Source organism: Macrotis lagotis, chromosome 1, assembly GCF_037893015.1.
Source record: "Macrotis lagotis isolate mMagLag1 chromosome 1, bilby.v1.9.chrom.fasta, whole genome shotgun sequence".
Lineage (NCBI taxonomy): Eukaryota > Metazoa > Chordata > Mammalia > Peramelemorphia > Peramelidae > Macrotis > Macrotis lagotis.
Genome location: NC_133658.1, coordinates 601,443,945 through 601,466,838, shown reverse-complemented (window position 1 = coordinate 601,466,838; position 22,894 = coordinate 601,443,945). Strand labels below are relative to the sequence as shown.

The window sequence follows — 22,894 nt, the reverse complement described above, 5'->3', positions numbered from 1 at the left end:
AATTTGGTACTACTATGCTCTTCCTTCACATTTTTTCTACATTGATTCCCTTGATATTCTTGACCTTTTGTTCTCCCAGATGAATTTTGTTAATTTTTTGCTCTACAAATTTTTTTGGTAATTTGATTAGGATGGCACTAAATAAGTAAATTAATTTAGGTATAATTGTCATTTTATTATATTGGCTTACTATAGCCATAAGCAATATTAATTTGTGTGAAAAATATTTTGTAATTTGTTCAAATGGTTTCTGAGTTTGTTTTAACAGGTATGTAGCCAAGAATTTTGAATTGTCTGCACTTATTTTAAATGGAATTTCTCTTTCAATTTCTTCTTCCTGGGATTTTTGTGGATAATGTATAAAAATATTGATGATTTATATGGATTTCTTTTACATCCTGCAACCTTGTTAAAATTCATGTTTTCAGTTAGTTTTTTAAATTGATTCTCTAAGATTGTCTAAGTGTAACATCATATCATCAGCAAAGCATGAAAGCTCTGTTTTCTCTTTGACTAGTCTTAATCCTTTAATTACCTTTTCTTGTCTTATATCTAGCATTTTTAGTCCAATATTCAAAAATAATGTTAATATTGGACAATCTTGCTTCATTACAATCTTATTAGGAAGGTATATGCTTTATCCCCAGTATCTATCATGCTAACTCTTGGTTGGGTTTATATAGACACTAATTATCATTTTAAAGAAATATTATTTTATTTTCCTATGCTTTCTAATGTTTTTAAAAAGAATGGTGTTGTATTTTGTCAAAAGCTTTTCTTCTGCTTCAATTGAGATAATCATATGATTTTTATTGTTTTTATTATTGTTATGGTCAATTATAGCTTTCTTAATATTGAACCAGAACTACATCAATGGTATATAATGCATGATCATTATGAGATTCAACTGTAATCTTTTGCTAGTATTTTACTTAAATTTTTCATCAATATTCATTAGGAAAATTAGGTCATAGTTTTCTTTCTGTTTTTGCTCTTCTTGTTTTAAATATCAAATTTATATTTGTGGACCTGGGAACCAAGATGGGGGAATAAAAAGAGACTCACCTGAGCTCTCCCCCACACCACTCCAAATACCTTTTAATAATGACTCTAAACATATTCTAGAGTGACAGAACCCACAAAAAGACAGTATGAAGCAATTTTCCAACCCAAAACAATTTGGAAGATTGGAAGAAAGGTTAATTGCACTGTCATGAGAGAAGCTCTTGGACCAGTCCCAGCAATGCAGGAAGGGGAGGAGGGGAGATAGAGGAGGAAGGGGGAATGGGTAAATGATAGCACTAGCAGTTTCAAGACCTCTCAGCCAAGATATTGCCAAGATCAACTTGGAGGGTTAGCAGGAAAAGTCTGTGGTACTGGGGTAAGAGTGGAGCACATTCCGCCTAGGCTTCAGCAGTGCAAAGCTGGTCCCAGAGGACCAAGAACAATACTTGGGAGTCATTGAATCAGTGATAAAAACCACTTCTTCCAGAGCTCTCACTATCCCCACACAGTAAGGGGTTCAGAAGGAGATTACAGGGGTCTGTTTGCTCTCAGTGAGGCAGAACTTTATTGCTTTGCCTTGGATCTAGGTCCCAGTTCTGGGAAGAGGAAGAGCAGTAGTAGCACAACAGAGTTTACTGCCCCAAGGAGAGGGAACCCTTCTCACAGTTTCAGGGCTCATGGTAACCCACAGACTAGAGTGCAATCCAGGAGAGTGGTTAAAACCTCTCCATAGATCATACCACCATGGAAGAACTAAAAACTTGCAAGTATCCAGAAGTATCTCTGAACACAGCTGCCAAAAACCCAAAAGCTTGGAACAGTGTGCCCTTGGAACAGGTTGGGGAAATAAGCAAACAAAAGAGAAAAAAATCTGACCATAGAAAGTTACCTTGGTGATAGGAAAGATCAAAACACATAATCAGAAGAAGATAACAAAGTCAAAGTGCCTATATCCAAAGCCTCCAAGAAAAATATAAATTGGTCTTAGACCATGGAAAAAGCTCAAAAAGGATTTTGAAAGTCAAGGGAGGTAGAGGAAAAAACAGGAAATGATGTAGGAAAATCATGAAAACCAAGTCAGCATCTTGATGAAAGAGACACAAAAAAATAAAGAAAATAACATCTTAAAAACCTTATTGACCAAATGGGAAAAACTGGTTTAAAATGCCTCAAAAAGAAGAATTAGTCAAATGGAAAAGGAGACACAAAAACTCACTGAAGAAAATAATTCCTTAAAATATAGAACTGAGCAAAAAAAAAGGTAATGACTTTGTGAGAAGTCAAGAAATAATGAAACAAAACCAAAAGAACAAAAAACAAGAAGACAATGTGAAATATCTCATTAAAAAAGTTAACATGGAAAATAAAACAAAGAAATAATTTTAATATTATTGGACTACCTAAAAGGCATGATCAAAATAAAAAACTTAGACATCATTTTTCAAGTAATTATCAAGGAAATCTGCTTTGATATTCTAAAACCAGAGGGTAAAATAGTGATTGAAAGAATCTACCAATCACTTCCTTAAAGAGATTCCAAAATCAAAACTCCCAGGGAAATTATAGCCAAATTTGATAGTTCCCAGAACAAGAAGAAAACTTTGCAAGCAACCAGAAAGAAACAATTCAACTATCATGGCATTATAGTCAAGATACCACAATATTTAGCAGTTTCTACATAAATGGATCATAGGGATTGGAATATGAGATTCTGGAAGATAGAAGAGCTTGGATTACAACCAGGAATTAGCTACCCAGGTAAATTGAACTTCCTATTTCAAGAGAAAATATTTGTATTTAAGAAAATATTGGATTTTCAAACTTTCCTGATAAAAAGACCAGAACTGAACAGAAACATTGATATTCAAATATGAAACTCAAATGAAGCATAAAGAGATAAAAAGGAAAGGCATACCACAAGGAACTTAATGATGTTGAAGTATTCAAATTTCTACATGGGAATATCATACTAATAACTCATGAAATTTCTTATTAGAGCAGTGAAAAGGAGTATACATAGACAGGAAAAATGGGGGTTGAACATGAAGGGATTACATATTAAAAAGATGGAATTAAGGGATGAGAATGGGATGAGGAGAGAGGAAAAGGGAGTTGGAAGAAGTAAGTTATTTCACATAAAAGAGGCTTTTGCAGTGGAGTGGAAGAAGGGGGAGTGAAGGAAACTAAATGAGCCTTACTTCCATCAGAATTGGTTGAGTGGGAATAATATACACACTTAATTGGGTATAGAAATTTCACCTTACAGGAAAATAGGAGACGGTAGAAATAGGTAGGGTAAAGGAAGGGAGGGATGATGGTAGGACAGAACAGTCAGAAGCAAAACAATTTTGAGAAGAGACAGAGTGGAGAGAGAGAGAGAGAGAGAGAGAGAGAGAGAGAGAGAGAGAGAATAAAAGTAAATGAGGTGGGGGGATAGAATAGAGGGAAATGCAGTTAGCAATAATAACTGAATGGGAAAAATTTTGAAACAAGTTTATGTGATTAAAGACCTTATCTTTGAAATATAGAAAATGGAGTCAAATTTATAGAAAAATCAAAGCTATGAACAGTATTCAGATAAGGTTATCAAAGCTATGACTTTTTTTTAAAATGTACTAATACACTATTGTTTGGAGAAATGCAAATTAGAACAATTCTGAGACACGTTATTCCAGTTGAATTGGTTAATAGGACAGAAAGGGAAAATGACAAATGTTGGAAGGGATGTAAGTAAAATGAGATATTAATTAACTTTTGGAGGAATTGTGAAATGATTCAACCATTCTGTATAACAATTTACAACTATACCCAAAGGATTATAAAACCATGCATGCCACCACTATGCTACTACTAGGTTTATATTCCAGAAGAGATGAAAAATGGGAAGGAAAAAGGACCTATATGTAAAAGGATATTTATTCTGGTAGCAAGAACTTGGAATCCAAGATGCTCATCATTTGGTAAATGACTAAACAAATTGTGGTATATGATTTTGTTCGATTACTATTCCGCTATTAAATAATGATGAGCAGGATGCTCTCAGTAAAACATGGACTTTTATCAGCAAATGCAATGGGAAATGTACTGAATACAATATGAATTATATTTTAGGATGCTATCCAACTCCTGAGAGAGAACTGATAGTGTCTGAATACAGACTGATGCATACTTTACTATATATTATTGAGGTTTCTCTATTTTTGGAAGTGATCGATTTTCTTTCACAAAATGACTGGTTTGGAAATGTTTTGCATGACCACACATTTTTAACCTATATCAAGTAACTTGCTTTCTCAATGAACTGAGGTGGGAAGAAGGGAGAGAATTTAGGACTCAAATTTTAAAAAATGAATGGTAAAACCTGCTTTTACACATAACTTGGAGAAATAAAAATGAAATGTATGACTAAAGAAAAATAATAGGACTATTTTTCCTAATGGTTTATACAATGATGATATTAATTCTTTAAATGTTTGGTAAAAATTCACTTTTAAATCTATAGGGTCCTGAGAATTTGTAGTTGGGGAGATTATTCATAATTTATTCAATGCCTTTTTTCTAAGACAGGGTTATTTAAATGTTTTATTTCCTCTACTGTTTTTCTGTGCAATTTATCTATTTGCATGTATTAATTCATTTCATTTAAGTTGTCATATATTAGCATATAATTGGGTAAAATGGGTACTAATAATTGCTTTAATTTCATCTGAATTGTTTATATATTCTTCCTTTTCATCTTTGATACTGGTAAATTTACTTTGTTTTTCTTTTATAAGCAAAATAACAACATTTCCTAATTTTTTTTCATAAAGTAGGATCTGAGTTTATTTATTCAATTTTTTAAACTTTCATTGTTATTAATCTTTGTTTTGATTTTTTAGAATTTCTATTTTGGTGTTCAATTGGAGTTTTTTAACCTTTTCTATTTTTCTAGATTGTTTTTTAGTTGTATGCCCAATTGATCTGCTCTTTCTCTTTCTTTGATATAAATCTTTAGGGGGATAAAATTTCCTCTCAGAAATATTTTTACTTCATCCCACAAAATTTGCTCTGTGGATTCATTGCTATCATTATCTTTAAAGAAATAATTCATTGCTTCAATGAATTGTTCTTTTGCCTACTCATTCTTAAGGATTAGGTTATTTAGTTTCCTATCAATTGGTAATCTCTCTTTCCATAGTCCTTTACTAAATTTAATTTTTATTGCAACATGACCCAAAAGGATGTGTTTAATATTTTGCTTTTCTGTATTTGTATGTGAGGTTTTTATACCCTAACAGAAAAGAAAAATGTTTTCTATTAATAGTCAATTTTTCTCTAGATGGCTATCATATTGGTTTTCCCAAAATTCTATTCATCTCCTTAACTTTTTGCTTATTTATTTTATGGTTTGATTTAACTAATTCTGAAAGGTGAAAGTCAAGGTCTCCTACTAGTATAGTTTTGTTATTTCCTCTTTAAATTTTACTTTAAGAATCTGGATAGGTGGCATAGTGGATAAAGCACCAGCCCTGGAGTCAGGAGTACCTGGGTTCAAATCTGGTCTCAGACACTTAATAATTACTTAGCTGTGTAGCCTTGGGCAAGCCACTTAACCCCATTTGCCTTGCAAAAACCTAAAAAAAAAAACAAATCTGGATAAGGAACAGCTGTGGATAGAGCACCAGCCCTGGAGTCAGCAGTACCTGAGTTCAAATCCGGTCTCAGACACTTAATAATTACCTAGCTGTGTGGCCTTGGGAAAGCCACTTAACCCCATTTGCCTTGCAAAAAAAACTAAAAAAAAGGATCTGGATGCTCTGGATGGTGCACATTTTGGTATTACTTCATTACAATTTAGTATTACTTCATTAAGTGCTTTATAGCAAAATGTCGTTTCCCTAATTATTGCTTCTAATTAGGTCTTTCTTTTTTTGCTTTTACTTTGTGACATCATACAACCTTTTTTTTTTTACTATTATGTTCCAGAATGCAATTTGGCACACATTATTTTAAAGTAATTATTTATTTGGGTCTTATTTTCTATATTAAATGTAACTTCTGGAATTGTTCAGATGGGGCTTTCTTCATCTCAAGACCACAACTCTGTATTTAAGTTGGCCCCATCCATAAAGTCAAAAAAACTAAGAACCAAAGAGACCAAGGGGCATGACAAACATCTCTTTCATTGCAATGATAACTAATCCTACAAAAACATTAAGCATCAGAGGTTTTGGGGATGATCTAAGTCTAAGACAAGTTGCAAATTTACATCTACATGCTAAATATCCTATTATGTAATTTATTGCCTTTATTGAACCTTTGCAAAAAAAAAATACAGTATTGTTAGTAAAATCCAAGTATGATTGCCTCTTCTCATTGGGAGGATAGGGAAAGTAGGAAGGGATTCCACTATGCCAAAATGAAATAAAGCAACTTGGGGAAGCAGGGAAGGTATCTAAAAAGTAGAGACTTGACACTATTTTGCTTGGATAAATCCTTACTAACCATAAAGTAACATAGTAAGTGTAGCTACCCCAAGAGAAGGAAAGCACAACAACTGATGATTGTCTCTTCTCTGAGAAACAAAGAAATCTTGGTATATTCTCACTACTACCCCTCACCTCTGTGTAATCATAGTATTTGCCCAAAGCCAGGAACATTTTGCCAATGTGGATTAGATTAGCATATAAAGTCTCTACTTTGAAGTTAACCTACTACCATGCCTACCAACAAATAAGTGATTGTTGAAGTTAAAATTGACTGAAAAATGGAAGACTATTGTTAATCAATTGACTGTCTTCTCTTCATTAAATCAAACAAGTGCTACTGAAAAGGAGGATAAAGAACATTTGATAAATGATATATAAGCAGAAAAAAATAATGAAGCAATGGAGTTATGTAGATTCCTTTCTCCCTGACCATGGTATGCAAAAACTGAAAGAACAGCACTACTCCAAATATTTTTGAAACCTATATAGATTGAGGATAAAAAAAAGCAGAGAGGAAAATGAAAAATGAGGTTAAAAGATATAAAAATTATAATATTTGATGGGCAAGGTCATGGGGAAATCTGAAGAGTAATCTTAGAGGAGTCTTCCCACACTGAACTCCACCCAACTCAATCCTCTCCCTCCCAGATCCAACAATTCCCTACTTGGTAATATTCAGCTTCTCAAATGTAAGACAGATGTTCAGATAGTTTCTCAAAGATGCCTGTGCTGTGAGGCATGACTGAGAATGGCATACCTCGGCAACAGTATTGTTCATGAGGACAACTAGTCAGAGTATAGCAGAGATAGAGAGCACTTCCTCTGAGATCTCCTGTGGGCAGGTTGGATTTAATGGCTTCAGGCAGATTTACAGAAATGGGCCTCTTGACATAGTCAATGTCCTGTGAAAATGATTCTATTAATTTTCTAATTAGCACCATTACTGCCAGATGAATATAATACAATGCTTTATTGTGATATACCCTACTTCTGGAATTCTAAGGGCATTCGTTCTACTAAAAACCTACTAGAATATCTCTGAATTTAAGATAGAATAATTTTTTATCATCATGAAATTTTGCTACCACCTGTTGGTATTTTCCCCCATAAAAATAAACATTTTTAGTTTTGTTTTATGTCAGTGGAACCAGAATCAATACAGGATCATGGAAAGAGCAATGGATTAGGCATCAGAAAGTCTGGGCTCTATCCCAAGGTCTGCTCCTAATTTTCAATGAAACTCTGAAGAAGTCACATTCCATTTGAATTCAGTTTCTTCATTTTTAAAATTAAAATCTTGGAGTAGGTATTTACTAAAGTCACTTCCAACTCCAAATTCAGCTCTCAGGGAAAGTATGATTTTATTACTTCTTCAGGTCCTTTGATCCCTGAAGTTATATTCTTGTTTATTTTATGACCACACTCTATGTAAATTGAATCTATGGCTACCCTGTTGTCCCAAAATATCTCACTCATTAGCACATTATTACTTTACCTAGAACTCCAACATTGGAAAACTTTTCTTTTCACTTAAGTATCCTTTTTGAAAATACATTTACTGGGTTCTACATCATATGACCAACAAGAAGGATTGGATATTTTCTCCAGTGTTTAAAATCTCTCAAATCTTCCTAAAATAAGAGTCAAACAAAGAGAACAAAGGGAAAGAAGCCCAATCAGATACACCAGCAGAGAAGGCCTTTACATTTTTTTTTGATTTTGGGAGGGGGGGTTAAGAAAGATTTTATTTATTTTGAGTTTTACAATTTTCTCCCTAATCTTGCTTCCCTTACCCTACCCCCAAGGAAGGCAGTCTGTTACTCTTTATATTGTTTCCATGGTATATATTGACCTAAGTTGAATGTGATGAGAGACAAATCATATCCTTAAAGAAGAAAAATAAAGTGTAAGAAATAGCAAAATTACATAATAATATAATGGGTTTTTTTTCCTAAATTAAAAGTAATAGTCCTTGATCTTTGTTCAAATTCCACAGTTCTTTCTCTGGATACAGATAGCCCAAAAATTGTCCCTAATTCTTGCACTGATGGAATGAGCAAGTCCATCAAGGTTGATCATCACCTCCATATTGCTGTTAGAGTGTATGATATCTTTCTGGTTCTTCTCATCTTACTCAGCATCAGTTCATCCAAATCCTCCCAGGCTTCCCTGAATTCCCATCCCTCCTGATTTCTAATAGAACAATAGTGTTCCATCACATACATATACCACAGTTTGTTAAGCCATACCCCAATTGAAGGACATTTACCTAGTTTCCAATACTTTGCCACCACAAACAAGGCTGCTTATACAATTGATGTTTTTACCCTTTTTCACAATCTCTGTGGGGTATAGACACAGCAGTGGTATTGTTGGATCAAAGGGTATGCACATTTTTGTTGACCTTTGGGAATAATTCCAAATTGCTTTCCAGAAAGGTTGGATGAGTTCACAGCTCCACTAACAATGCATTAGTGTCCCAGTTTTTCCACATCCCTTCTAACATTGCTCATTGTCCTTTCTGGTCATATTGACCAGTCTGAGAGGTGTGAGGTGGTACCTCAGAGATGCTTTAATTTACATTTCTCTAATATGTAATGATTTAGAGCAATTTTTCATTTTGCTATGAATTGTTTGGATTTCCTCATCCATAAATTGCTTTTGCATATCCTTTGGCCATTTTTCAATTGAGGAATGGCTTGTTTTTTTGAAAATTTGACTCAGTTCTCTGTATATTTTAGAAATGAGTCCTTTTTGAGAAATACTAGTTGTAAAATTGTTTCCCAATTTACTACATTTCTTTTTATCTTGGTTACAGTGGTTTTGTCTGTGCAAAAGCTTTTTAAATTAATGTAATCAAAATTATCTAGTTTGTTTTGAATGATGTTCTCCATTTCTTCCTTGGTCATAAACTGCTTCTCTGTCCATAGATCTGACAGGTAAACTATGCCTTGAGCATCTAGTCTGTTTATGATATTGTTTTTTATGTCTAAATCCATTTTGATCTTATCTTGTTATAGGGTGTGAGATGTTGGTCTAATCTAAGTTTCTTACATGATAACTTCCAATTTTCTGAACAGTTTTTAACCAAAGAGAGAGTTTTTATCCCACTAACTGGATTCTTTAAGTTTCTCAAACAGCAAATTACTATAATCATTTCCTGCTATTGCACATAGTCTATTACACTGATCCATTGCTTATTTCTTAGCCAGTACCAGACAGTTTTGATGACTGATGCTTTATGATATAATTTTTAGATCTGGAAAGGCTAAGCCACCTTCTTTTGTATTTTTTTCATTAATTGCTGGAAATTATTGACTTTTTATTTCTCCATATGAATTTACTTACAACCTTTTCTAATTCATTAAAGTAATTTTTTGATTGGTAGGGCACTAAGCGGATAGTTTAGTTTTGGTAGAATTGTCATTTCCATTATATTAGCTTGACCTATCCAATGAACAGTTAATGCTTGCTTAGTTATTTAAATCTGATTTTATTTGTGTGAGAAGTGTTTTGTAATTGTTTTCAAAAAGTTTTAGAGTCTATCTTGGCAGATAGACTCCCAGGTATTTTGTATTGTTTGAGGTTACTTTGAATGGGATTTCTCTTTTTAGCTCTTTCTCCTGTATCTTGCTAATCATATATAGAAATGCTGACAATTTATGAGGGTTTATTTTATATCCTGTGACTTTGCTAAAGTTGCTAATTATTTCTAATAGTTTTTTAGATGATGTGGGAGGATTCTCTAGGTATACCATCCTATCATCTGCAAAGAGTGAGAGTTTTGTTTCTTCCTTCCCAATTCTCAGTCCTTAAAATTCTTTTTCCTTCTCTTCTTGCAGTAGCTAACAATTCTAATACAATATTGAATAGTAGTGGTAATAATGGGCATACTTGTTTCACCCCTGATCTTATTGGGAATGCTTCTAGCCTACCCCTGTTGCATATAATGCTTGCTGATGGTTTCAGGTAGATAATGCATATTATTCTAAGGAACAATCCATTTATTGTGACACTATATAGTATTTTTAGTAGGAATAGGTGCTGTATTTTGTCAAAAGCTTGTTCAGAATTTATTGATAGAATCATATGATTTTTGATAGGTTAGTTATTAATATAACTAATTATGCCAACAGTTTTCCTAATATTGAGCCAACCCTGCATTCCTGAGATAAATCCTACTTGGTCATAATGTATTATCCTAGTGATAACTTGCTGTAATCATTTTACTAAGATTTTATTTATGATCTTTGCATCTATATTCATCAGGGAGACAGGTCTATACTTTTCTTTCTTTGTTTTAACTCTTCCAGTTTTAGGTATCAGCACCATATTGGTGTCATAGAAAGAGTTAGAGTTCTGTCTTCACCTATTTTCCAAAGAGTTTATATAGAATTGGAACCAATTGTTCCTTAAATGTTTGATAGAATTCCCTTGTGAATCAATCTGGCCCTGGAGATTTTTGTCTTAGGAAGTTCAATAATGGCTTGTTGAATTTCTTTTTCTGAGATAGGGTTATTTAAGTATTTAATTTGTTCTTCATTTAACCTGGACAATATATATTTTCGCAAATATTGATCCATTTTATTTAGATTGTCAAATTTATTGGCATAGAGTTGGGTAAAATAATTCTGAATTATTACTTTTATTTCCTCCTCATTGGTGGTGACTTCACCTTTTTCATTTATGATAATAGCAATTTGGTTTTCTTTCTTTTTTTAAATCAAATTGACCAGAGGGTTATCAATTTCATTGTTTTTTTCATAAAATCAGCTCTTGGTTTTATTTAATAGTTCAATAGTGTTCTTGCTTTCTATTTTATTAATTTCTCCTTTAATTTTTAAAATTTCTAATTTGGTATTTAATTGTGGCTTTTTAATTTGTTCTTTCTCTAATTTTTAGTTGCTTATTTAGTTCATTGATTTCCTCTTTCTCTAATTTATTCGTGTAAGCATTTAAAAATATAATATATCCCCTGACAGCTGCCTTAATGGTATCCCATAGGTTTTCTTATGTTGTTTCATTATTGTCATTATCTAAGATGAAATAATTAACTCTTTCTATAATTTGTTATTTGATGCACTCATTCATTAAAATGAGGTTATTTAGTTTCAAATTAGTTCTGGATCTATATCTCCTTGGTCCAATATTGCATATGATTTTTATTGCATTTTGAGCTGAGTATTCATTATAAGTATTCACTATTTCTGCTTTTCTGCAATTGATCATTAGGTTTTTATGCCTTAGTACATGGTCAATTTTTGTATAAGTGTCATGTGCTGCAGGAAAAAAAAAGTATATTCCTTTCTATCCCCATTCATTTTCCTCCATTAAGTCTATCATATCTAGGTTTTCCTAACAATCTATTACCTCCTCAACTTCCTTCTTCTTTACTTTATGATTAGATTTATCTAAATCTGAGAGTGGGAAGTTGAGGTCTCCCACTAGTAGAGCTTTGCTGTCTATGTCTTCCTGTAACTCCTGCAACTTCTCCTCTAAGAATTTGAATGCTATACCATTGGGTGCATCAGTATCGAAATTACTTTATTGTCTATGGTACCTTTTAGGAGGATATAATTTCCTTCCTTATCTCTTAACACTATCTATTTTTACAGCTGCTTTGTCTGGGATAAGTATTGCTATCCCTGCTTTTTTCACTTCAGCTGAAGCAAAATATATTTTATTCCAACCTTTTACCTTTATTCTACATTTATCTCTCTGCTTCAAATGAGTCTCTTTTAAGCAGAATATTGTAGGATTCTGATTTTTTAGTCTACTTTGCTATTCAATATGTTTTAAGGGAGAGTTCATCCCATTCACATTCAAAGTTATAACTACTCTTTATTGCCCTCCATATTATCTTCCCTCTGTCTGTATTTTCCCCTTTATTCACTTTATCCACATTCCCCAGTATTTTGTTTCTGAATACCTCCACCTTCAGTATAATTGCCCTTGTATATCAACCCCTCCCCTTTCTTTCCCCTTTTCCCCTTCTTCCTTCCCTTCCTTCTGTTAGTTCCCCTTTTTCTTCCCCCCATCTCCCTCCCCTTTTCCCCTTTTAATACTTCAAAGGTAATATAAGTTTCTTAACTTAACTGAGTGTGTGTGTAATTTAACTTTAAGCCAATTCTGATGAGAAGAACATTCAGATGGTTCTCATCTCATCCCTTCTACCCCTCTATTCACAATAGGTCTTTTGTACCTTTTAATGTAATGAGATTTACCCCATTCAGTCTCCTTTATCCTCTTGTCTCTTTACTGTCACCCTTTGTAAGGAGGTAGTGTTTTTAAATCATTTTATCTGAATCACAAAAAAGTCATGTGTCCATCACTTCTGGCTAAGTAGATTCTCTATAATAGAGTTACAGTTCTCAAGAGTTATGAGACTCTTTCTCCCAGGTGGGAATATAGCTAGTTTCATCTTATTGGATAGCAGTTTTTTTCTTTACCTTTTTTTTTCCTTTTCATGTGTCTCTTGAGTATCCTGTTTGATGTCCAAATTTTCTATTTAGCTCTTGTCTTTTCATCAGGAAATGTTGGAAACTTCCCATTTCATTAAATGTCCATCTTTTCCCTTGGAAGAAAAGGCTCAGTTTTTGCTAGGTAGTGGATTCTTGGATGCATTCCAAGCTCCCTTGCTCTTTTGAATATCTCATTCCAGGCCTTTTGATCCCTTAATGTTGATGCAGCCAGGTCCTGCATAATCTTTACAGTGGCGGATCAGGCTAGTTCAGTACTCAGGCTCCCAGGCTATCACCCTGTCCTGTGCTCCCAACAGAGTCTGCCCTCTGTTCCTGATCTCACCCTCAATCCTGGAAGATAAACTTAAGGTAGATGTTCTTCTCCTAGCTTCTCTTTCTGAGTTTTGTATATCGTATTTCTGTTAAAAAGTTTGTTTCATATTATATATGAGGGAAGATCAGGAGACTTTAGCACTGTGCCTGTCTTCTCTCCACCATCTTCTTTAACATATTCTTTTGACACGTTTCCTCTGCTAGCCACCACACTCCCCACAGCAGAGCTACAGAAATGGACTCATATGTTTGTAATAACCCTCAAATTTATAGCCCAACATCCCTCTTCCCACCAAAACAGAAATATGTTCTGTCAATGATGGCTGCAAAAATCATGACAACAGCAAGGCATAATAAGATCCTATGGCACAAAAGAATTTAGTCAGATTAATGAAGATCAGAGAATACTGAGACAGAATGTGTGGTGCTAAGCAGGGGTGCTATGTGGCACTTTACAAAGCCTGAGAGAAAGATAGGATTCAGTTGGGACAATTCTGTTTCCTCAGAAGTCTCTTAAAATGTAAATCAAGGCTGATGAACCATTAATTACCTAGCATGGCAGGAATATGAGACAGCTTTGACATCCAGTTTCCTGGAAAATTCCTGCCAAAAGAGAAGGAGTAAAAAGAAAAGTAACAGGGAAAAATAAAGGGGAAAAAAAGACTAATTACCAAAGGTCTTAGGAAGAAGTTTAAAGCATAAAAAGAGAAAATGAGAGAAGATATTACTAAAAAAAGAAAAATGGCCTCCAGATAAGAAAGAGTTAAGACACCTATGTACACATATTATAAAACAAAAGAAAATGAATCAATATTTGATGAGATAGAGGACCATGTGGATGACATGAATTCCAAGTGAATTGAATTTAAGTGAGGCAAGTTTGTACAACGTCACCAGCCTCATTCAATATACAAAAGTGAAAGATAATTTGTAAAAAGCATTAAAATTAAGAGTAAAACATATTGATCTCAAGGATATAATAGTTAAAGACAATTTATAGATGATTAAGCTCTCACTAGTCAAAAAATTGGAATGTCATAATGCAAGAAAGAAAACAAGAAAATTGTCCAGAATTTCTGAACCCAGAAGGCAAAATGCTTATCAAAAAAAAAATCAGGAGACAGGACCAAGATGTCAGAGAAAAGGGAGCAAGCTAAGCATTCTCCCAACATTCCTCTCTAAACACTTTATTTTTTTTTAATTTTTTAGAAAGATTTTATTTATTTTGAGTTTTACAATTTCACCCCATTCTTGCTTCCATCCCCCCACCCCCCCACAGAAGGCATTCTGTTAGTCTCACATTGTTTTCATTTTATACATTGATCTCAGTTGAATGTGATGACAGAGAAATTATATCCTTAAAGGAAGAAAAATAAATTATGAGATAGCAAAATTATATAATAAGATAACAATTTTTGTTTTTCTGATTTGTAGGTAATAGTCTTTGGTTTTTGTTCAAAAATAATAGTTCTTTCTCTGGATACAGATGGTATTCTCCATTGCAGATATCCCAATATTGTCTCTGGTTGTTGCACTGGTGGAATGAGCAAGTCCATCAAGGTTGGTCATCACCCCTATGTTGCTGTTAGGGTGTACCCATGTTGCTGTTAGGATGTACCCCTCTAAACACTTTAAAACAATGCATCAAATCATATTATAACTAGCATAACCAACAAAAGGTTGGAATAAAACATTTTTCAACTGTAAAACAACTTAGGAGGACAGAAGTAGAGGTCTTTAGAAAAGTAATGGAGACTGGATGGCAGCACAGCAATAAGCAGTTACAATAGCAGTTGTACTGGGAATACTCATAATATTCATAACCCAAAGATTAAAGGGATTGTATAGGACTCCTGTGCTAGCATTAGGTACAGGACCAGGTGCTATTTTGCAACTTCATTGCCCAGGTAGCAATTCCAGTAAGAACAATTGTGGTCAGGAGAGAGCATAGATCTTCCCTGAATAAGGGCCAGAGCACAAATGAAGAGATCACATCTCTCCTGATCATACAACTTGGAATATCATTGAAAACTAACCAGCTAACTAATACTAGCTACTAGCAGGACAAAAAAAAAAAAAGATCATGACAGTCACCTAACAAAACACCCAAGATGTGAGCAAAGTTCATTTCTAAAATAAAGTTCCAGTCAGAAAGTGGATAGAAAAAAATGAGCAAATAACAACAAAAGACCATGATCATAAAAAGTTTCTATGTTATAAGGAAAGTAAAAACATAAACTCAAAATATGTGAAGAACATGCAAACATTTACAAACAAGTCCTCAATAAAAATTCACATTATACACAAGCTAAATAAGAATTACTAAATGAGCTAAAGAAAGGGGTAAAGATTTTGAGAGAAAAAAATGGGAAAATAAATGAGTGCAATTCAAAAAAATGTGAAAAGAAAATTAACAGCTTGGGGAAATAAATATAAAAAATTAATAAAGAAAATAATTTCTTATAAAGCATAATTGGTTAAATGGAAAAAGAGACACAAAACCTTAACAAAGGAAATAATTCTTAAAAATTGCAATTTGTTATGCAAAAACCATTGACTCCATAAGATATTAGGAAATGATAAAGTCAATACAATGAAAAAAGAAGATAATAAAGAATATCTCATATGAAAAACATCTGACCACAAAAATAGTTAGAGGAGAAATACTTTAAGAAGTCATAGACTGTCTGAAAGTCATGATAAAAAAGACACATCATTATAAAAGAAAACTTAGAACCAGAGGAGAAAATAGAAGTTCAAAGAATACACCAGATATACCAATATAAATACTCCCAGAAATATTATAGTCAAATTCCAGAGCTCCCTGGTCAAGAAGAAAAATACTACAACTATCCAGAAAGCAACCTTTCAAATACCAAGAAGTCACATAGGATTTAATAGCTACCACAATGAATTTGTGGAGGAATTAAAATGTAATATTTCAAAAGATGAAATCAAAAGATTTAAAGAATAAAAAATAAAATAAAAATAAAAATAAAAAATAAAATAAAAAATAACCTATCCAGCAGAACTGAGAATAATCATAAAATGTAAAATAGTCAATCCTTAATTTTCAGTTTTAGTGATGCTAGAAATGATATCTATAAAACATAAATATTGATATTTATATAAAATAGATATTGACAGAGAGAGTATAGATATAAGAAGCACAAACTTTGTTGGGTATAAAAATATCTCTTATCTGATAGCAAAATAGGAATGGAAGAAACTAAGAAGAAGGAGGTAGGGGATAATAGTAAGGCAGATTAAAGGAGGCAGAGCTCAAAAGCATAACAGACTTTTGAGGATAGAGAAGATTAAAAAAATAAGGATAAACAGAAAAGAATAGGATCGAGGGAAAGACATATTTAGTGATCATAACTATGAATGTCAATGGAATGAATTCACCCATAAAAAAACATTAGATTATAAATTAGAATTTAACAAAATATTGTTTACAAAGATACATCTGAAACAGAAAAATGCACATAAAATTTAAATAAATGGTTAGAGTGGAATCTATTATGCTTCATCTGAGATTAATCATAAAATAAATAGGAAAGCAATTGGGCTGTTAAGTAGAATTTTAGAAATGACAAGAAAGGATAGACCCCTGGAGAAAACTAATAGAAAGAAATATATGATTTTTTCTCAGTCATACATGTAATCTTTACAGAAAGTGACTTTGTATTACAACATAAAAACTACACAGACAAATGCAGAAAAGCAAAAATATTTTTCTTTTCAGACCAAATTGAAATAAAAATGCATTCAATAAAGTCTCTTATAAGGCAGAAATTTAAAATTAACTGCAAACTAATTAATTTAATCCTAATAAATAAATGGATTAACAAAAGTAATAGAAACTATAAAGAATTCCATTAAACATAATAAAAGCAACGAGACAGCATATCCAATTTTGTAGGCTGCAACTGAAGCAATATTTAGGGGGAAATTACATATCTAAATGCTTATGTAAAAAAAGAGAAAAATATTAATGAATTGAGCCACATCTAGACCAAAAAAAAAATAAATTTCCAATTAAATACCAAAACATACATCCCGAAAATCAAAGATTAATAAAATGAGGCCAAAAATAAAATTGAACCAATAAAGAAAACTAGGAATTGATTTTATTAATAAAAATACAATAAAGTAGATAAATCATTGGTTAATTTGATTCTTTTTTTAAAAAAAGTAAATTGTCAGCATTCAAGTCTGAATATACAACCAATGAGGATGAAATTAAAGCAATTATTAGAAATCATTTTGTTCAATTATAAGCCAATTAAACTGACAATTTGAATGAAATGGATAAATATTCACAAACATTTTAATTTCTAATATTAAAAGAAGATGAAATAGAATGCTTAAAAAATCCTATCTTTGAAAAAAGAAATTGAACAATTTATAAATAAGCTCCCTAAGGAAGAAATCCAAGAACCAGGTGGATTTAAAAACAAATCCTACCAAATATTTAAAGAACCATTCATTCCAATATTATTAAGGAAAAATAGGAAGAGTCCTACAAAATTTCCTTAAATACACAAACAGATTTTTGATAGATAAACCAAGAGCAGCAAAAATAGTAAATTAAATGAAAGTAATTTCCTATTGAATATTGATACAAAAAAATTAAATAAAATTAAATAAAAATTAAATAAAAGCTACAAGAAGAGCACAGCAATATATCACAAAGGTCAGAAATTATGACTAGGAGAAATTTATAACAGGAATGCATGACTGGTTCAATATTAAGAAACTATCAGCATAAGTAACCATAGCAATAACAACAGAAATTTAATTCTTTAAATTAATGCTCAAAAATTTTTGAGAAAATAACATTTAATTATATTAAAATTACACTAGAAAGATAGCAATAAATAAGGCCTCTCCAAAAATGAGTAGTATCAATTTAAATAAAAAATAAGCATTATTTGTAATAGGGTTAAATTAGAACCTTTCCTAATAAGTTCAGGAATGAAGCATGGATGACCATGTTTGGATGTCCATCACATTTGTTCAATATTGTACTGAAAATGCTAGTGAAAGCAATGAGAAATTCTAAAGAAATTACATGAATAAGAATAGGCAACAACAAAGCAAAACTATTACTTTTTGCAGACAATATGATAGTATTCTTTCTTTAAAAATGTATTTGTTTGATTTGAATTTTACAATTTTCCCCAAATCTTGTTTCCCTCCCCCCACCTCCCACAGAAGGCAGTCTGTTAGTCTTTACATTGTTTCCATGGCACACATTAATCTAAGTTGAATGTGATGAGAGAGAAATCATATCCTTAAGGAAAAAAAAAAATTAAGTATAAAGAGATAACAAAAATATATAAGATAATGATTTTTTAAAAAAAATTAAAGGTAATAGTCTTTGGTATTTGTTCAAACTCCACAACTCTTTCTCTGGATGTAGATGATATCATCCATCATAGCTATCCCCAAACTGTGCCTGATTATTGCACTGATGGAATGAGCAAGTCCATCAAGGCTGATCACTGCCCCCATGTTGCTGTTAGGGTGTACAATGTTCTTCTGGTTCTGCTCATCTCACTCAGCATCAGTTCATGAAAATCCTTCTAGACTTCCCTGAATTACAATCCATCCTGATTTCTAATAGAACAATAATGTTCCATCACATACATATACCACAGTTTATTAAGTCATTCCCCAATTAATGGACATTGACTCAATTTCCAATTCTTTGCCACCACAAACAGGGTTGCTATGTTTTTACCCTTTTTCATAATCTCTTCAGGGTATAGACCCAGTATTTCTGGATCAAAGGTTATGTACATTTTTGTTGGCATTTGGACATAATTCCAAATTACTCTCCAGAAAGTTTGGATGAATTCACAGCTCCACCAACAATGTGTCCCAGATTTCCCACACCCCTTCCAACATTGATCTTTGTCCTTTCTGGTCAAATTGGCCAGTCTGAGAGGTGTGTGATGGTTCCTCAGAGGTGTTTTGATTTGCATTTCTCTAATAAGTGATGATTTAGTGCAATTTTTCATATGACTGGATCGCTTTGATTTCCTCATCTGTAAATTGCCTTTGCATATTCTTTGACCATTTGTCAAATGGGGAATGGTTTGTTTTTTTAAAAAAAATTTGACTCAGTTCTCTATATATTTTAGGAATGAGCCCTTTAACAGAAATACTAGATGTAAAACTTATTTCCTAATTCACTACATTTTTTTTATCTTGGTTACAGTGGTTTTGTCTGTGCAAAAGCTTTTTAATTTAATGTAATCAGAATTGTCTAGTTTGTTTTAAATGATGCTCTCCATCTCTTCCTTGGTCATAAACTGTTTCCCATTCTATAGATCTGACAGGTAAACTATTCCTTGATCTCCTAGTTTGGTTATAATATTGTTTGTTAATGTCTAAATCCTGTATCCACTTTGATCTTATCTTGATATAGGGTGTGAAGTGTTGGCCTAATCCAAGTTTCTGCCATAGTAACTTCCAATTTTCCCAGCAGTTTTTATCAAAGAGACAGTTTTTATCCCACTAGCTGGACTCTTTGTGTTTATCAAATAGCAGATTGCTAAAATCATTTCATGTTATTGCACCTAGTCTATTCCACTGACCCACCACTCAGTTTTGATGACTCATGTTTATAATATAATTTTAGATCTGGTAAGGTTAAGCCACTTTCTTTTGCCCTTTTTTTTTCATTAAATCCCTGGAAATTCTTGACTTTTTATTTTTCCATATGAATTTACTTACGCTTTTTTTCTAACTCATTAAAGTAATTTTTTTGGAATTTTGATATGTAGGGCACTAAATAAATAGTTTGATTTAGGCAGAATTGTCATTTTTTATATTAGCTTGACCTATCTATGAGCAATTGATATTTGCCCAGTTATTTAAATCTGATTTTATTCGTGTGAGAAGTGTTTTGTAAGTGTTTTCAAAGTTTCTGAAACTGCCTTGGTAGGTAGACTCCCAAGTATTTTATATTGTCTGAAGTTACTTTGAATGGGATTTCTCTTTCTAGCTCTTTCTGCTGTATCTTCCTAGTCATATATAGAAATGTTGAGGATTTATAAGGGTTTATTTTATATCCTTTGACTTTACTAAAGTTGCTAATTATTTCTAGTAGATTTTAGATGATTTCTTTGTGATTCTCTAGGTATACCATCATGTCATCTGCAAAGAGTGAGAGTTCTGTCTCTTCCTTACCAATTCTAATTCCTTCAATTTCTTTTTCTTCTCTTATTGCTGAAGCTAATACAACATTGAATAGAGTAGTGGTGATAATAGGCATCCTTGTTTCACCTCTGCTCTTATTAGGAATGCCTCTGTAAACATATGTTTGTTGATGGCTTCAGATAGATACTGCTTATCATTCTAAGGAACAATCCATTTATTCTTATGCTCTCTAGTATTTTAAGTGTGAATGGGTGCTGTATTTTGTCAAGTTTTTTCAGCATCCCTTGAAATAATCATATGATCTGAACAAATCCTGCATTCCTGATAAATCCTACTTGGTCCTAAATATTATCCTAGCAATAACTTGTGGTAATCGTTTTGCTAAGATTTTATTTAAGATTTTTGCATCTATATTCACCAGGGAGATAGGTCTATAATTTTCTTTCTCTAACTCTTCCAGTTTTAGGTATCAGCACCATATTTATGTCATAGAAAGAGTTAGGCAGAGTTCCATCGTATATATAAAAGAGTTTATATAGAATTGGAACAATTGTTTCTTAAATCTTTGACAGATTTCCCTTGTGAATCCATCTGGACCTGGAGATCTTTTCTTAGGGAGTTTAATAATGGCTTGTTGAATTTCTTTTTCTGAGATGGGGTTATTTAGGTATTTAATCTCCTCTTCATTTAACCTGGGCAACTTATATTTCTGTAAATATTTGTCTATTTCACTTATATTATCAAATTTATTGGCATAGAGGTTGACAAGATATTGCTGAATTATTACCTTAATTTCCTCTTCATTGGTGGTGAGTTCACCTTTTTCATTTATGATACTAGCAATTTGGTTTTCTTCTTTCCTTTTTTTTAATCAAATTGACCAGAGGTTTATCAATTTTATTGTTTTTTTATAAAAGCAACTCTTGGTTTTAATATGATAGTATTCTTAGAGATTGTAGAGAATCAACTAAAAAACATTGCATATTATTAAGAATTGGGGTGAAGGGAATGATACTTTCAGATCTGAGATTTTATCAAAAAGCAACAGTTATTAAAATTACATGATATGTGGTTAAATAACAGAGATACAGGTCATTGCTGAAGCTGCAGCAAGGGCAGAAGGGATCCTGTACATTGTGTCCAGCGTCTGCTGCAGCAGGCAGAGTGGATGGCTACCCCCCAAGTCTAGCCTAGATGTTGACCATTAAGTCAGGAGTACCTGAGTTCAAATCTGGCCTCAGACAATAATTACCTAGCTGTGTGGCCTTAGGCAAACCATTTAACCCCATTGCCTTGCAAAAAAAAAAAAAAGAATGTCACCTCCCACAAGGACATGGTTTTAATTTTCATTGGAGAAGTGCATCAGAGCAGAACCACATTCATGTGTGCCAAGATGTTTTCGTTGCAGAGAGAAGACTAGAGTCATTCCTCAAATACTGAGCTTCAAGCTGATGTAATCCTAATTCAGTAAAGAGAAGATCCAGCCAGCAGTGCTGGATTCTTTTATGCAAGCTTTCTTCCTGGAGATCATTGTGAAGCATCTAGAGCCAGCCCCTTATCTATGCAACGAAAATTGTTTTACCCTAAAGTAATTAACTTCTCCAATACTAAATTTCTTGTCTGGTTTGTAATAAACAGTTATCTTTATATTCCATGATTTTCAGAAAAGTTAATAAAGTTGTATTTGCTCTTAACAGCTACAGGGTTTGTTTAAACCAAGTGGAATAGTGCCAAAGTGGCTGTATATAACCAGTATATGAAAGTCTGGTATAAAAGATGCACATTAGTCCATTATGAGTCATTTCTTGAACAGCACACGAGAACTCCCTTAAAGTTTGTCTATGTCCACAGCTACTTAGTACTGAATCATTAAGAGATGATTGGAAAAGCATGAGGAAGTAAGAACTCTAAGGAAGTAGAATATGATGCAGGTTCTTCTAGACTGGCAACCAGTGAATGGAAGAGAATCTGGGACCTCTCTGATGGAAAAAAAAATGCAACATCTACTGGAAATTAGTTATTAATTCCCAAAACACATATTTAAAGACTTTTTGAGTCTCTCTTTAGGCTTCAATTTCCAAATCTTTAGTAATTAATTAAATAATACCTGTAGAGGGGCAGCTAGGTGATGTAATGGATAAACCACCAGCCTTGCAGTCAAGAGTACCTGAGTTATCCGAGTTCAAATCAGGCCTCAGACATTTAATATTTGCCTAGTTGTGTGAACTTGGACAAGTCACTTAACCCTATTGCCTTAAATAAATTTTTTTAAATTATTAAATTATATGTGTGGGACACATCTATCTCACAGGGTTGTGATGTGGATCCAATAAGATAATAGAGATAAAGGGCTTTGAGTAAAATGATATCATAACTCTGGCACTGCTTAGTAATATTGTCACTGTTCATAGTGGACACTTTATTATTCCCTTCTGTTTATGGTAGGGACTG

The 22,894-nt window shown here is 32.8% G+C and overlaps 1 pseudogene; it reads left to right on the top strand.

Moving 5' to 3' along the window:
• The first annotated feature begins 1,749 nt into the window (after positions 1–1,749).
• Positions 1,750–22,337, top strand: LOC141505686 (protein-tyrosine sulfotransferase 1-like; annotated as a pseudogene).
• Positions 22,338–22,894: the final 557 nt, after the last annotated feature.